The 17231-nt window shown below is 35.6% G+C and overlaps 1 long non-coding RNA gene across 1 annotated transcript in view; it reads right to left on the reverse strand.

The window, feature by feature from the left end:
- The window catches only part of LOC144969686 (uncharacterized), a 7514-nt gene extending 5688 nt beyond the window's left edge, over positions 1 to 1826 (reverse strand). The window contains exon 1 of the long non-coding RNA XR_013644803.1: positions 1524 to 1826. This is a non-coding gene — a long non-coding RNA (uncharacterized LOC144969686). The remainder of the gene's footprint in view (positions 1 to 1523) is intronic.
- Positions 1827 to 17231: the final 15405 nt, after the last annotated feature.

The raw sequence follows: 17231 nt of genomic DNA on the forward strand, positions 1-17231 counted from the left end.
TATTGATGTCTATTACAATTAACTCTAGAAGCATTATTGAAAGACATATTTTATGTTGAAGAGGTTCTTTCACTATGGCGACATTTAACTCCCGATGAACACTTGTCAGACAATCTTAAATGTCCGGCAAGACTGGACACGTGAAATAATATTATTGGAGGATTGGACAAATATTCCTGCTGCGATCGTACATTGCCCATAGATATGACTAGATGTCCAAGGAAGATAAATTTCGCGTGGGTCGATTAGCTGTTATTACTGAGTCATACCGGAAGTAGCTCTTTTCGTTTGATGAATAGGAAGATCGGGCTGTCAATACACTCTTCATGTCTGATGATTAGTTATGTGAGGCACTATCTTTCCCTATTTTCCCTCTCCGCAATAAAAATTAATCGACTTTTTCAACAGCTATTTCTCACGGAGTTATTAACATATGTTTACAAAGCCATCATGCTTCATACATATGACGTTAATAAATACAACAATCGGGGCTGCGAATGATAGGAGTCGCCGTTTCCACATATAAGATCAAACGAGGAAAGTGACCATGATTATTTTATCTTAAAATATCAGTATCGCTGCTATATCGTATCATATTGAAAATTTCTGATATCGCCCAACACATTAGCGAAAGTCACTCTGTTGACAGTAAATAGCTTGTCTTTATTTGCTATAAGTAAATACTTTATGCTATTTCGAAACAAAACAAAAATTTTGTGACAATTATTATTTGAAAAAATCATACATATCATACACATAAGTTTGAAATGAAACTTTTAAAATTGACTTGCTTAAAAGTTTGCAGTAAAAGGGGCGCTTCCACTGGTCCACAGGAATATTTGAATCTAGTTTTAAACTAATTTAGCGTGTATAAAGGAACTTTAGTGTGCATTTTATAAGCCTAAAGTTAACCATTATCATTGAGATAAAGATGTATATCAAACCAACTCTTATGATTGCAAAAGTCGCAAATACTTCCGAGAGTATTTTATAGAGAATTAAGAGGTATCTAAGGTAAACATTTGAGATTTAGGCCCAGTTATCTATTAAAATGGAAACGAAAGAGGACCACGCCCACTTTGATTAGCTTTTTTTCCCCTTTAAGATCAATGGTCATTACCAATTTGTAGTCCCCTTAAATTAAGACTATAAAAAATATCTATAATGTACATATTTAATCCATAAATCATTTTCCCAATTATTTTACCTTTGTAGCATTGTTTTTGTTTTGAATTATTTCACTTTAAAAATGTTAGTTGCTCAGTAAAAGAAAAAAACCCAAAAACATTGTATCCCTTGTATCCAACGATTTGCTATTGAGGGATTTCTGTTTAGGCAATGTATGATTTATAACGACGCGCATATGTATTCCTCAATTTATAACTTCAAATTTCTGGAGCAAACTTACTTTATTTCAAATTTGATACAATTCCAATCATGAATGAAGAAATTATCAAATCGTCAACTATCGACAAATAAAATTTGACAATGGGCAAAATTAATTTTAACCATGAAATACCAACCTTATTTTTTAAATATGTTTTTGGTGAAATTCAACAACACTAAGTAATAAAACCTGCTTGTCTTTATCTTGGAACGAAATCAATTTGTCTCAGCGTATCAATAATCTTGTCTCCAATAACACATCCACTGGAAAATTAGATGCAGCGTAATTTTATGGTCTATCCTATATTTGCTGAGATACAGTGGAATGGGTAACCAACGATAGCAAAATTGGTTATACACTTTGTCAATTCAATAGTCATTGTAAACGTCAACAGGTAAACCAGGCTGGCATTTCAAAGATACAGGTAATTCCAGCAGTGTCCATAATAAACCCGTTAACGCAAATTTTATACAATGGGTAATATGACGTAGATTCCATTTCTTGAAGAAGAAAAAAGAAAAGAAAAACAAAACCTCAGTTCCTGCTTCTGTATAATCACTGTTATTCTATTGTTCTGTTTCAACCCCCAGATATACAAAATGGCAAGTCTTTGTCAATAACTTTATAACGTTGGCTTTTGTTAAGTTCAATATGTTGATTACTTGCTCATTCCATTTGCTTTTCTCGCTTCGGAAGTTTGCATTGTTCACTACGATTGAAACAATCAAAGGCTTGTTCTAAAAATGGCCAACCGTGACAATGGTTTGCCGGTTCTGTCGTACTCTGGAAAAACCCATATTAAAAGATTTGACCAGAAAACTCGTCCTTCAAATATCGATCGATTTAAATGACCCTCATCTCGGAAATAAAACCCGTCAAACCTGGGACTTTATGAAGTTCCAGGTATGAGAGGTTTTTTTCCAAGATGAGGGTCATTTAAATCGATCGATATTTGAAGGACAAGTTTTCTGGCCAAATTTTTAAATATGGGTTTTTCCAGAGTATAACAGCGTTGTCTGGAGGCGATAGTCTCTGGAATAAAAGAGAGTTTTGTTCCTTTGATTGCTTTTAAAACTGTAAGCAAACGGGTCTTAATCAACTTATTTAATTTGGTTTTATTGAATTAAAACGTTCACCTGCAATAATTATGATTTGATTAATTTTAAAAACAAACTTATTAAATGAGATGCAATCTATTATTATTAGTTTTTTTTTCTTAATAGCGATTTGCACCAATTTCATCTCATTACCTTATATTTCTCACAATGCCTAGATTAAATTAATAATAGATTTAATATCACAATGGATGATCAATGATTATAATTTGATTTGATATCCTCTATCTATTATCCGAGGAGAAAAGTCAATAATTTACCGCCTACACACCAGATATTATGCCAGAATTTTGCTTTAAAAGACTATAATATACACTTTCCGTTTTAAAAATCCCACAAGAGCTATAAAGCTCTCATTTTTCCTAAAAGTATTGTTGTTACAGTTTTTTGATGGTTATTAGCAAAGTTCTTTAGTATGGTATAGATATTCAACCAATATTCTTAGCCCATTGCTTGACAGCCCACTCTCAGGAAGTTGAATCCCCACAACCAAGGACTGAGAGGTAACTCTTGCCGGAAAATTTACCACAAGTCACAAAAAGAAATCATTGGGCCATCTGCTGTATTAGTGAAATTTTCATGATTTAAATTGTGTTAGGTAGAGGAACAATTTATCTACAATTTGTTACCAAGAAACATAATATATCTTCTTCTTCTTCTTCGTTCCCGTCACGTCACATGGTCAGTCCGGTCTGGTGAATGAAGCCCACAGTGGTCCTGAGGTCGTCCTCACTTCCGTACAGCTTCTTTGAGTATGGGGTTGGGTCAGGCCAGAAGTTCCTTCTCAACTTGTTGTACTTTGGACATTCCATTAGGACATGATGTCCATTTTCATTTTCAAGTCCGCAGTCACATTGTCCAGAGGCACCTGCTCTGGACATCCCACATATGTTCCTTTAACTGGTTGTGTCCAGTTCTCAGTCTGAAAGTGATGACCTGTTCCTTTCTGTCGAGCACCTTGATTGGGTCATTCATGTTGTATTCTGGGTGCTTCTCTCTCCATCTCTGAGACTGGATAAATTTGGCCATTTTGTTAATTTCTCCTGTTGAGTACATTGGGGAGGGTTGCTGCATGCGACTGCCTGCCTTTGCCAGTTGGTCAGCGATCTGATTTCCAAGTATCCCACAGTGTCCTGGAATCCACTCAGTACCATGTTGGTAAACTTGCTTAGCTTCATGAGGTCTTCCACCAAGGCGTCTATATCATCCGCAAAGGACATCATTATATCCTCCAGAATTTTCTTAGCATCTGTTAAAATCACTATGTGTCTTGGTTTTTCATTTTCTGAGAGGATTTGCTTAACAGCTTCACGGATTGCATCTGCCTCTGACTTGTAGATTGAAGTGCGAGTACCAGTCGGTTTGCTGATCTCCTTTTGTTGACCATTTGTGTACTCGATGTGCACTCCCAGGCCCCCGCATGTGTGTTCTTTATTGCATGAACCATCTGTATAGATTCTTGTCCATTTTTTTTTCAGGGTAGTTTTGATCTATGCACTTCTGTACAGACTTCTTGATTTCTTCGCCGTGTTTTTGTTTTGTTGAAATGTCACCAACGGAAGTCTTGATTTTCAAGTGATTTTGCCTTTTCCAAATTGGTACTCTGATATTTGCTTTGCATTTTTGGGTCATTATAATATATGTTTGGCCCGAAAATGCTGAAACATCCTCTAGTTTGACGTTGTTTAGGATGTCTGAGTCTGACCACCCTGGGATTGGTTCTGGATCACTACTTTCATCAATATCGGGTTCTAATGATGTCTCTGTCTCTTCCATTTCAAAATTAACTTCAATGTCCGATTCATCACCAGAAAAACTACCAACATCGTCTTCATCGTCTGACATGGTGTCAAGAACTAAAGGATTTAGGAAATCAAAGTCCATTTTTTTAAAATTTTCACTTCGTTTTTTTGGACCAAATTGAAAAAAAAAAATCGTAACGTCGCTAATAATTGTCAAAATCGGAAACGGTAAAAAGTTACTTTCACTTTCATTCTTCTCGGAGCTTTCGGAAATTCACATTTTTTATAAAGATATATAATTTTCTGAACAAAGAGAACTTCAAAACAAAGCACTAGATATGGATACTCGGGGTCACATATTGGCGTTCTGCTATGATCGGGGTTGGAAATCAACGGCCGCAATCGGGCGTTCTGTCAAGCAATGGGTTATATACATCGTGTTTTATAATGTAAGTATCAGTTACTTATTTTCGACATAATTGGTATATACCGTCTTTTAAAATAAAACCACAGTAACTATTGCTCTTATTCATTAAGTAATTGTTGACTCGGTTCAAGGTCTTTATGACTTCCAAATATATATAGACTATTGTTTACCAATACCAGAAAAAGACAAAGGCTGTCGACTGCAGATCTTTTTTTCAGATTTTGTTGCTGGGCCCACATACGTTTTTCTCATTGTTACAACGATATTTGATTAACGAGTCACACGGTGGCTGCACATGATAATTACAGATAGTTGAGACAGTGATTGTAGGCGAAAATCCATGTCGTTAAATTTAAATCAAATAAACTAATTTCTGTTGATAATTCTTAAAATCTGGACATTCCTCTAACCAAATGAGACCTAAATATATTGACAGGCGGACATCTCAGATTCATAGCGATTAAAGATAGAAAATGTTTGTCGCTTCATGCTAACTCTCTCTTTTCAGAATTTTCACAGAGATATCATATCAATACAACACACAAAATAATCTTGTCAACTCAAATTCAATAGAAATAACGACATTACTATACATAGAGGGTCTAATTTTGTTGAGCAAAACAAGTTTTACGAAACAGGATTAAACTATTGTGTATAAAACAAAGCTTTTTATTCAAATACTGTGATTTATAAAAAAAGTTATCTGAATAAAAAAAAAGTTTTGTTTGTCTCGTAACGAATGTAACAATTTTCCTCCTACCGTAGGTAAGAGGAGGATTAAATGCCTAAATTTTCAATGATTAAGTCATTTGATTTAAATTAAAATTCATAATTGATAATTTTGATTAAAGTTTCACCATAGCAACTCGTTTTGTTTGTTTGATACGGCGCTTGCGACACATTTAGATCTTATCAGTGACAGTAAAAAGGAAGAAGATGGAACAGTAGAAAAATTCTAGTATTACAATTAATTAAATCACCAAAGAAAAAAAGAGGACAAAGGGAAAATTGTTCAATGAGTGAACCGATGTAGATTCCAAGAGCACACTGTCATTGTACTTAGTTTGAGATCTCATCCACACACCAGCACAGGATCCCACCAAGAAGAATACACCTAAATGATTACAAGAGGTGTTCATTTTTCACTTTTCGTCACCTGATTCATCTCGATATAAATGATACCGAGTTGAGCTAAAGGGTCGCATCACACAAAACCGTAAACAGCTATGTGGTTTTGTGGTATAACGCGTTTCTTCGAATCGGAAGGTCTTGGGTTCGAGTCCCTCTCGGAGCGGTGCGTAGTTGAGTCTTGAGAAAATGCTCTTTATTCACATTTGTTATTCTCTCACGGTGGACATGTAAAATGAGTAGCTGACCGTTAAGGGCGTTGTCTCTGTCCAAAAATATTGCTTCGGGCGTTATGCCTTGTCCTACATGTTAAATGTTGCTGTTGGCTAGTGAACCCTTGTCTAGTGGATATTGTCCTATAGTCTATATGAAAAGAAAAGCTGAAGTGTGAAACATCATTTCAGTTAGGGGTAAATTTGTACCCATTTGTCCCGATATGATATTTATTGAAAAGTTTCGTTATTAGTCTTCAGGAACGCCGAATGGTTATATCATTATATCTATCTATATCCAGCTGGCTTTGACTCCAAGGTTGACCAATTAAGAGTTCAAGGGCTCTCTGAATCTCAGACTGGACCTGTTGACAAATATGAGGTTTCATACGCTTGCCTTTTCTATATTAATGATTGGCTTGTGAGCTTCAAGGAGAGAGGTATGGTCAAATTTTAACATTATATCATATAATATAATATCATATCATTCATATATTATCACATCATATAACATCACATATCATATCAAATCACATCATATCATATTATATCGTATTTTCATGTAAAGGATTTTTAGGCCAATTGACCTTAAATTTAAATTTAATCAGAATTATATTGGGAATTGATTATTTATTTATCAAGCATTATTTTGAATCTGACCACAGAAGCAGCATTCCAACGTTTTACAGTTCACAGAGTCGGAGTTAATCCCATTTTGTTTATTTATTTATTTGTTTTTGTTTTGTATTGTTTTTTGTTGTTTTTTTTGCGTGAAATGGACTAAAGCCAAAGCAATTACTTGCTATCGTTTGGACGCTGGTCTATCGCAAAGTACGTTCTGCCAGATCTTACAGACTCAACTAACAAATCACTGTAGGATGGTAAGGGAGGAGGAGGAGGCGGTGGGGTGGGGTCGGGGGTTAAGAAAAAATCCCGACTGCACTAGAGATTGATCTTGGTCCATTTGGATGTGAAGCAAGTGCTCTAGAAACTGAGCTATTGGGGACCCCATTATTAGGACATACACATCACATCAGTGTGACCTACAGTGACTCTCTCGTGTTATGTCCTGGTAAACGTAATGTTGTAAATTGAATTGACCAGTTGACTGTCGAACTCTGGATAGACACGTACGTAAAAGATTTGGTCGAAAACGTTCAAATATCGATCGATTTGAATGACCTTCACCTAGGCAAAAATTCTCAAAACTTGGAATTTATTAATCACTTCAACAGGTTTGAGAGTTTTTTGCCAAGATGAGAGTCATTTAATCGTTGGATGTTTTGAAGGACGGGTTTTCTGGTTACATTTTTAAATACCTGTCTTTCTAGTCTACCTACAGCTGTTAACTGTTTAATGGCCTGCTTTATGAGGCTTTAGTTTAACTCACTCAATCCTAGAGATTTATGCTAATTTTCAAAATTGGAAAAAAATGTATTAAAAATGAGCATGTGCATAGATATTTTTCTTTAACTAGCATTAACATGTAAAAATTAAGAACATTAGAGTTGATACGACGCCTATAATTTGTCTTTAAAAATGTAATAAATAGGCATGGGGTAAAAGTGACCCCGGTATACTACGGATATAATCGGTGTTAGGGTCGAGTGAGTTAATACTGATGCGTCTATTAAAAAAAGGTACTGTATATTTTCTAAACTACAAAAGCCTATATTTTCATGTTTTGACTTACTTGACATTAAATGTGACCAATGTTTAATATGTTAAACTAAGCCGACGTGTACTTTTTTTGCAGATCTGATAACCCAAAGGGTTATGGCTTCATTGTTGTAATGGACATACTCTCAAACCAACGCAAATTATTTTCTATTACAGCGATGTTAAAACGAGCCCATAATGCGTCCGGTTATAAAACCAGCAAACTTTGTTTACTTTGAACGAAGCTAGTGGAGACTTAAAGTGCATATGTTATATCTTTAAATTTAGAACAGATGCCTCAATTGAAGAGAGTTGGTTTACTTTAATAAATCTCGAAAACTTGCTAAAGTTCCTCATAATGCCCACTGTGCGGCTATATGGTCTTGTGATATGACACTCGCTTTCGGATCGGAAATCCCTAGGTTCGACCCTCGCTCGGCGCATAGTCGAGTCCTTGGAAAAGGCTCTTTACTCACATTATCTCACCGTACTCAGGTGTAAAAGGAGTACATGGCCGTTAACAGCCTTGTCTTTGCCGGAAGAAAATAATAATAATAATAATAATAATAATAATAATAATAATAATAATAATAATAATAATAATAATAATAATAATAATAATAATAATTCCACTTTTCAATTATTCAAACCTTTAGATTTAATTGATGACACATGTGATTACATTGATCTCAGTTTGGCCTACGAGCGATGCACACAACTCCAGCATGTTGACTTGGACAGTCAAGTCCGATCACGTGACCGGATGTCTGGACTGAATGTTATTCAAGCATTTGAAGACTTTTGTACAAATCGAAATGCTATTCACACGTGCGTCACAGGTAAGTCAGATATTCGGCACGTGAGAGCTCTATTAATATAGGTAAATAAAAATATTGCAGTTATTCCAAATCAGGGTTTAATCCACTCCTTATCATGCATAGGAAATTCGTCACATTCGTTACGATGCAACCGACAATTTTCTCATTCTGATTTCTCTTGCGCATCCCAAAATGTAAAGAAATGCTTTGATTACAACTATAAATACTAAACACTGTGTTGTAGACATCATTTTGCTGAACAGCATTCTGTATAGAATGCACTTGTTACTTGTTTGTTTGGTTAGGAAAAGTCTATTTTGTGTCGGGTGGGAGTGACTTTTCGGAGGGGGATTCTAAAAATGGCTGGTAAGGAGAGAGTTAAAGCAATTTATGAACTGTAAGTATTTATACAGATGCCATCATAAACATCAATGGAGAAGAAATAGAAAGAATTTTGAATATCTTGGAGCCAGGATTGAGTACAACGGGAAATCGGCCCCAGAGATCAGGAGGAGACTAGCAATGGCAAGATCAAAGCTAGAAAAGATGAATAATATCTGGAAAGGGCAGTGCATTCAAACAAAAATCAAAATCCTCAAAAGTGTTGTTTTCCCAACTGCAACATATGGATGCGAAGCATGGACTATCAGCAAAGCAGAGAGCACAAAGATCACAGCTTTTGAAATGGCATGCTACAGAAAAATACTCAGAATATCATGGACTGAAAAACAAACAAACAAAGAAGTCCTGAGAAGGATCGGAATAAAATCACCAATTCTTCTTCAAACTGTAAAGAAATTGAAACTAAACTATTTTGGCCACACGACTCGCCACGAATCATTAGAAAAGCACATTCTGCAGACAAGGGTAGACGGCAAGAGAGGAAGAGGTAGACCAACAAGAAGCTGGGAACAAGATATATGTGAATGGCTGGGAATGACAGCAACTCAAGCAAGTAGACTGGCGGAAAACCGTAATCTGTTTCGCAAGAAAGTTCGGGAAGCAACGTCCTACGCAGGATCAGCTGACTAGATAAGTATTTATACAATAGTTTTCAGGATAATTTTAGGTGTTCTTATACAATCCATTCAAAGTATTTCATGTGGTGTTAATCAGAAGAATTTTGTCTAACTATCATTATTTTGAACATTATATTTTTTGTTAACGTGTTTGGTAAGCAAATTACATCTGGTTTTATTATAAATGTATGGATTGCCAGCATCTTAATAGTGACAAAAATGATGCATGTTTGGAATAGCATGGTAAGCAAGTTAAATCTAGTTTTATTATAAATGTATGGATTGCCAACATCTTAATTACGACAAATGATAAACTTTAGATTGTTGTCAATGATCCAACCCTTTGATTTTATTTGAAGACCCATGTGACAATACGGCATATGGGAGATGCAAACAACAAAACGTTGACTTGGTGAGTCAATTCCTATCACGTGAAGGGATGTCTGAGCAAAAATCATCCAAGCATTTGAAGACATTTGTGCACTTTTTACATTATGGTGGCATTTGAACCTTTAGGACTCTGTTTCAAGTCCCACCCTAAGCGATGCAGAGTTATTTCCTTTGACAAGGTTCTTTACTCACATTGTTTGCCATGTGTGATTGTGAGACGAGTGCCTAGTAGCAGAATTATCCTTGCAGAAAACTTGAAATAGCGCCAAAATAGACCTTATGCCTTGTCCTACATGTTACTAGGAAAACATTGGAATAAAAAGAAAACAGCAAAACAAAACAAAACCAACAAAAAAAACAACATTAACAAAAAAAAAGGAAAACACACAAAACAAAAAACCCGAAAAAAAACAATAATATAAAAAACGTGTAGACAGGAGAGTTCACTACCCTAATGTCCTGTTTATTTCTAGTGGCCAGATGTAATGTTTCGGCACTGTTGTATTTCAAATCTGTTACTTTAGAGCATATCATGTTAGGCTTACACCACCTATAGTGGCTGAAAAGTTAATCACGGTGGTGTCCATGTAGTACGAGTATGTACGGTTTTGTGAAGTTCTTTCGATATGCACTCTCCTCTGCAAGTGTCGAATTGGATTGGCTAATAGAATGTTTGAATTGCATCTTCAAAACTTTCTATCCCCCCCCCCTCCCCCCTCCTTGACAAGACCAAAACTCGGAACTCCATGAAATAAAAATTTAATTCACCCCTATATTCATCCCAAGAAGAATATAATTTGCCTTTAGGGAAGGCTAGAATAACTCAGGCGTTATCCGCGGTATAAAGCCGCAAAGTGATCCAGAGCGAAGTGACTTGCTAAAAACCACACACCACGGAGGAGAGTCGAACTAGGTGCCTTAGGGATAGAGAGCAAAGACCATAAATTTGGGCCACATTGCTCACGCGTTTTTATGCTGATTTGTGGTAAAGTGACCTACAGTTTCCTCTTTGGGCGGCACAAAGTTGAGCTATCGATCAAAAAGGCTATCTATTCACATTTTTCTCTCTCACCATACTCAGGTGAAGGATGTATACGTTGCATACATACATACATATATACAAACAAACATACATACATACATACATACATACATACATACATACATACATACATACATACACACATACATACATATCAAAATTGTTTATTTCAGGAAATATACATGATAATGTAACAAGAAAACAACATGACATATAAGATCATATGGAGTGGTGGAACCTCTTTCCAAAAAGGAGTAGGGATGATCTTAGACCAAAAATCAACCAAATTTTACAAAGGGCACGTAGCAATCTTAGACAGAGTTTTGCTGGTTAAGCTAAGAGGACCTGTAGTTGACACCAATATTATTCAAGTTTATGCACCAACAGAAGAGGCGACAGATGCAGATATGACAGAGTTTTACCATTCACTAGACAAAGCAAAACGAATGTGTAAATCACAAGAAGTCCTTATGGTAATGGGGGACCTAAATGCTAAGATTGGCAGAGGCAGAGATGGTGACATAATCGGACCACATGGACTCGGAGACAGAAATGAACGAGGAAACATCTGGGCAGATTGGTGTAGAACAAATAAATTAATGATTTCAAACACCTGGTTTCAACAACACCCAAGAAGAACCTGGACATGGCAATCACCAGGGGACAGAGCAAGGAACCAGATAGACTTTATAGCAGTATCATCAAGATTCAGAAATGGCATATTAAATTGCAAAACCTACCCAGGCGCCGATGTAGACAGTGACCATGTCCCAGTTGTTTGTACAGTAAGGATAAAGTTTAAAGCTATTCAGAGAACAGCTGGTAGAATAAAGAGGGATTACAGGTTATGCAAAGACAATGGCATACAAACAAAAATGAGAGAAGAATTTGAAAATGCACTCATGATACAAAGCCAAAGTGAACCTGATAACGAAAAATGTGAAAAACAATTTGATATATTCCAAAAGTGTGTCAAAGCAACTACAGAAAAGCATTTACCAATAGCTCAAACAAACAGCAAAAAGGAATGGATGACAAATGAAATTCTAAACCTATTTGAAGAAAGACGAAAATGCAACAGAGGGTCTGCAGAATACCAAACATTGAACAACCACATTAAATCCAAATGCATCGAGGCACACGAGAACTATCTAGACTGGAAATGCTGCGAAATCGAAAAAGAATACAAACCCAACCCCCAACAAGCTCACCAAAGAATAAAAGAACTATCAGGGAAAAGGAAAAGCAAAGCAGCAGGAAGTTGTATCCAAAACAAACAAGGGGAACTGCTATTTGAAGAACAACATATAGAAAGCCGATGGGTAGAATACATAGGCGAACTGTACAATGATCCAAATAGAAATGAACCACCACTGAAATTCAAAGAACCATTAAGCGGACCAAACATCACCAAAAGTGAAATTGAACATGCCATGGAACGAATGAAGGATGGTAAAGCAACAGGCCCTGATGAAATATCTGTAGAGGTATTAAAAAGCCTAGGAGATCTAGCAATTGATGAACTTCACATATTATTCAACAATATATACAATACTGGGAAAATTCCAGAAGATCTCTGTAACTCTATTTTCATAGCAATACCAAAGAAAGCAGGTGCAGTCAGATGCGAAAATTTTAGAACTATAAGTTTAATAAGTCACATCAACAAAATACTGTTGCGTATAATTATCAACAGGCTAAGGAATAAGATTAACCCCGAAATCGCAGAAGAACAATATGGATTCCAACCTGACAGAGGGACAAGGAACGCAATATACCTCCTCCGTGTTTTAAGTGAAAGAGCTATACAGGTTCAGACCCCACTATACCTCTGTTTTGTCGACTACAAAAAAGCTTTTGATAGAGTACGCCACGAAGAAATACTAAAACAACTGCACTCCATTGGCGCTGATGAGAAAGACCTCAGACTCATGCAAACATTATACTACACCCAGCAGGCATCTACCAAAATCGGAAACTCTACAGGAAATTCCATTCCTATTAAGAAAGGAGTCCGTCAAGGGTGTGTTGCCTCACCAGATCTGTTTAATCTATACCAAGAAACAATCATGAGGGGAATAAATAATATGGAGGGAATAAAAGTAGGAGGTCACAACATACATAATATAAGATACGCAGACGATACGGTACTCATTGCAACATCAGAAATCCAACTTCAAAAGATTGTTGACAAAGTGGTAGTAGATAGTGAAGCCAAGGGAATGGAAGTGAATATCACCTAAACAGAATGCATGGTAATACAGAAAAACCCCAAAAACAACAACACCTGCAATATAACGATTCACGGCGAGCAGCTTACCAACGTAGAAAGTTTTAAATACCTAGGTTCAATAGTGACAACAGATGGAAGATGTAACCGAGACATACGAGCAAGAATAACTCAAGCCAAACAGGCCTTCATGGACCTGGGAAACATTTTGAAAAACAAACAGATGTCGTTCGGGATTAGATTCCGAGTCTTGAAGTGCTACGTGTGGCCAATCTTGTTCTACGGATGCGAAAGCTGGACTACAAATGCAGAAACACAAAAGAACATTGAAGCTTTTGAAATGTGGTGCTTGAGAAGGATGCAGAGAATATCGTATACCGCACACAAAACGAACGAAGAAGTGCTAAAACAAACATACCAACAAAGGAAACTAATGCCCTTAATAGTGGATCGACAACTATCCTTTTTCGGACACATAGTAAGGAAAGATAGGAATGAATACCTGGCAAGTTGTGGAAAAATACCTGGTAAACGCGCCCGGGGGAGACAAAGAAAAACACTCATAGACCAACTGAAGGGCTTCACCAACCTAACAATCCAAGAGCTGTTTGAAAAAGCAAGAGACAGGGAGGAATGGAGAGAGATAATTCATGCAGTATCCGAAGCCTGGACCAGGCATGGAACCTAGAAGAAGAAGAAGTAACAAGGGTAACATATTCATTGACATAATACCATTTCCTAAAATAATGTACAATGTATAGAGATGGAGTATTAATTTGAACAGTGAAGTTTCAGACTCTGCCACAGAATGTCCCAGAGGTAATAATGATATTAGTGTTGATGACAATGATAATGATAATGACGACGATGATGACGATGATGACGATGAAGATGATGATGATGATGATGATGATGATGATGATGATGATGATGATGATGATGATGATGATGAAGACGATGATGACAATAACAGTGGTGGCTATGGCGGTGATGGAGACGACGACGATGAGAGTAACAACGGTAGCAATGATATTAATAATAATAACAACAACATAATAATAATAATAATAATAATAATAATAATATAATAATAATAATAATAATAATTAATATATAATATAATAATAATAATAATAATTATCCCTATCACATAATATAATAATAATGTTGATAATTGTGTGATATAACAAAGTATAATAATTACATGATGATAATAATAAATAATAATATAATAATAATAATAATAATAATAATAATAATAATAATAATAATAATAATAATAATAATAATATAATAATGAATGAGATGATGATGATGATGATGTTGATGATGATGATGATGATGATGATGATGAGATGATGATGATGATGATGATGGTGATGATGATGAGATATAATAATAATAATAATAATAATAATAATAATAATAATAATAATAATAATAATAATAATAATAATAATAATAATAAACAGTAATGAAAAATTAAATCGATTATTACAATCATATACAAATTGATATATTTGGAATATTTGACAAATAGATGGATACATATAGATAGAGGGATATATAAATAGACAAATATCTATATTATTAAATATGTAGTGCTACTAATTATGATGAATTTTACATCTTTGTCTCCAAACTTTGTAAGAGCCAATGATGGCACTGTTGCTTATATATTTTGAAAGGACTTTTGCTTCTTTGCTTTTAATGCCCAGAATCTTTAAGCCATTCACAAATCTACCATGGACATAGCCGAGGCTACCTACAGAAAGAACGATAACCTCGGATTTATATCCAAGAGCATTTATTTCCATGCATAAAGGAAAGTACTTTTCAAATTTAGTTTGGAATGACTTGTTAATATGAGCATCAAATGGGACTGAAATTTCAACAATTTGGGCTGTTTTCATTTCTTTGTTGATTTTTAAAATGTCCGGTCGATTACTGTTAGTATTAAATGAGGATTTGTCACTGTCGAAAAAACTTGGTCTGGTGAATGTGTCTTTGAAAATTTGAGTAGTGTCGTTTTTAGGTATTTTGTCAAAAATAATGTCAACAATTCTATTGTGTCGTTTTTGATATATTAATTTGAATTTTGTACATCCGTTTACAACGTGAGATACCGTATCTGACGGATGATTACAGATCTTGCAGCCTTTGGAGTACGACAATGGGTAATATGTATGAAGTAGACTGTCGCACTCCAGAAGCTGCAAGCGGCATTTTATAGCAAACGTTCTAATTTCGTCAGGGAATTTATGATTGAATATGAAACTGGAGGAGAGAGCGTGGTTTACCCCAGTGGCTTCTCTAACAATTCTTCCTTGGGACGCCAGTTCATGGAAATGGGTAGCTATCTCATTCAGTCTCACACTTTTAAGGAAGTTTTGAAAACATTTTGGGGACTTAAAAGAACAACTGACGTCACTATCAGCCTGTACAGACATCACATAATCTTCATCTTTTATTAAGGAAACATTTTGGCGGATACACTTTTCAAAAAGATCCACCCAAAATGACTTTGGCCAATTAACTTTTGTGTTATTTTGAAGGCGTTTGCCGTTGTGACAAAAACCGGCAAAAGTGTTTTCTTCGTTTTCGTCTAATGAGGCGCGTAGAATTTTTCTTTTCGTTAGATGAAGGTTCAGGCTGTTTGTGGCTGTTATCTTCACACTGTCATCGTCACAATTGAGGATGGACAGGGCAAAGGATAGGTGTTTTGCATAATAAATTATTTTAGGGTTTGATAACCCGAGACCACCTTTTGATCTTGGACAAAACATGAATGACCTTGTACTCGAATTATTTAAATGTAACCAATTTCTAACTTTGTTCACAATTATATTTTCAATTTCATTAAGGTCCTTTTCGGTAAACATGAGATTACAAAAATAAAACATTAGAATTGAAAAGCACATTGAACTCAAAAGACACAGTTTGGCTGAAGACGGCAGAGGGGAAACATCTAAAAGGTTCATATTGTTTCTAAATTTTTCGATTATCGTTTTTCGTTGATGTTCATCACTTTTGTTTGTCAGGTTGATGTTGTGTCCTAAATACGTGTAAAATTCTTCTTTTTCTAATGTTGGTATTTCATGTTGTTGTATTGTTACTGTTGGTAATTTGAATTTTTGTTCCAGTTGTTACCTGAACGTTGGCCAGATGTTATGGCGCATTTTGGGGGTTTTTATTCATTCCCGTTGCATTCATAAATTGAGTTGTTTTATTGCACAATTGATTCATTACTTCTTCACTTTTTGCTAGTAACGTGACGTCGTCAACGTAACCTTGGATGGGTAGTGGCATCTGCGGAGAGGTATGGTTTTGTTCGATCCATCTTAGCCATTTATCTATTCCTTGTTCAAAGACAATTACAGACCATGGACATCCTTGGATTATACCTTTCTCTCTGTAGATTGTATTTGTGAGGTGATTTCGGACTTTTACTTGAAATGATGCTTTGTTATAAATATCCTTAGTAATGTTGATGAATACTGAAGGATATGAATATTCATTAAGTTGACGTAGAATGAATTCGTGATCTATACTTCCAAATGCATCTTTTATGTCTACAAAGCATAAATATAATTTTCCCGATGAGTGTAAAAAATCTGATACTGCACATTTTAACGAAAACACATGTTCTTGTAGCCCGTTTCTAGGTAATGAACCTTTCTGTGAAAGTGACAGTCTCTCCGTGTCGACAATCCATTGCATGTGTCGCTTTTGTATGAGTTTCATGAATATTTTATAGGACGTTAGTAATAAGGCGATAGGTCGCCAGTCGTCGACGTTGTCCTTGTTTCCATTCTTTTTTGGTACCAGTGTTATGATACTGTGTTTCCAGTCTGGGGGGACTTTTTGATATTTTAAACAGGTGTTAAAGATGGCCGTAAAAATTGGTGCCAGTTTGTTTATATTTTGTTTTATATATTTATAGGTGACACCGTCTGCCCCGGGTGACTTTTCATATGGTAATTTTTTAACACAGCTTGTGAGTTCGTCGATTGTAAACTCACTTGTTGATGGTGTCCATGCGGGAGGGGGGATAGTGACATC

The sequence above is a fragment of the Berghia stephanieae genome, chromosome 3, assembly GCF_034508935.2.
Source record: "Berghia stephanieae isolate SIO BIC M18660-M18661 chromosome 3, UCSD_Bste_1.3, whole genome shotgun sequence".
Lineage (NCBI taxonomy): Eukaryota > Metazoa > Mollusca > Gastropoda > Nudibranchia > Aeolidiidae > Berghia > Berghia stephanieae.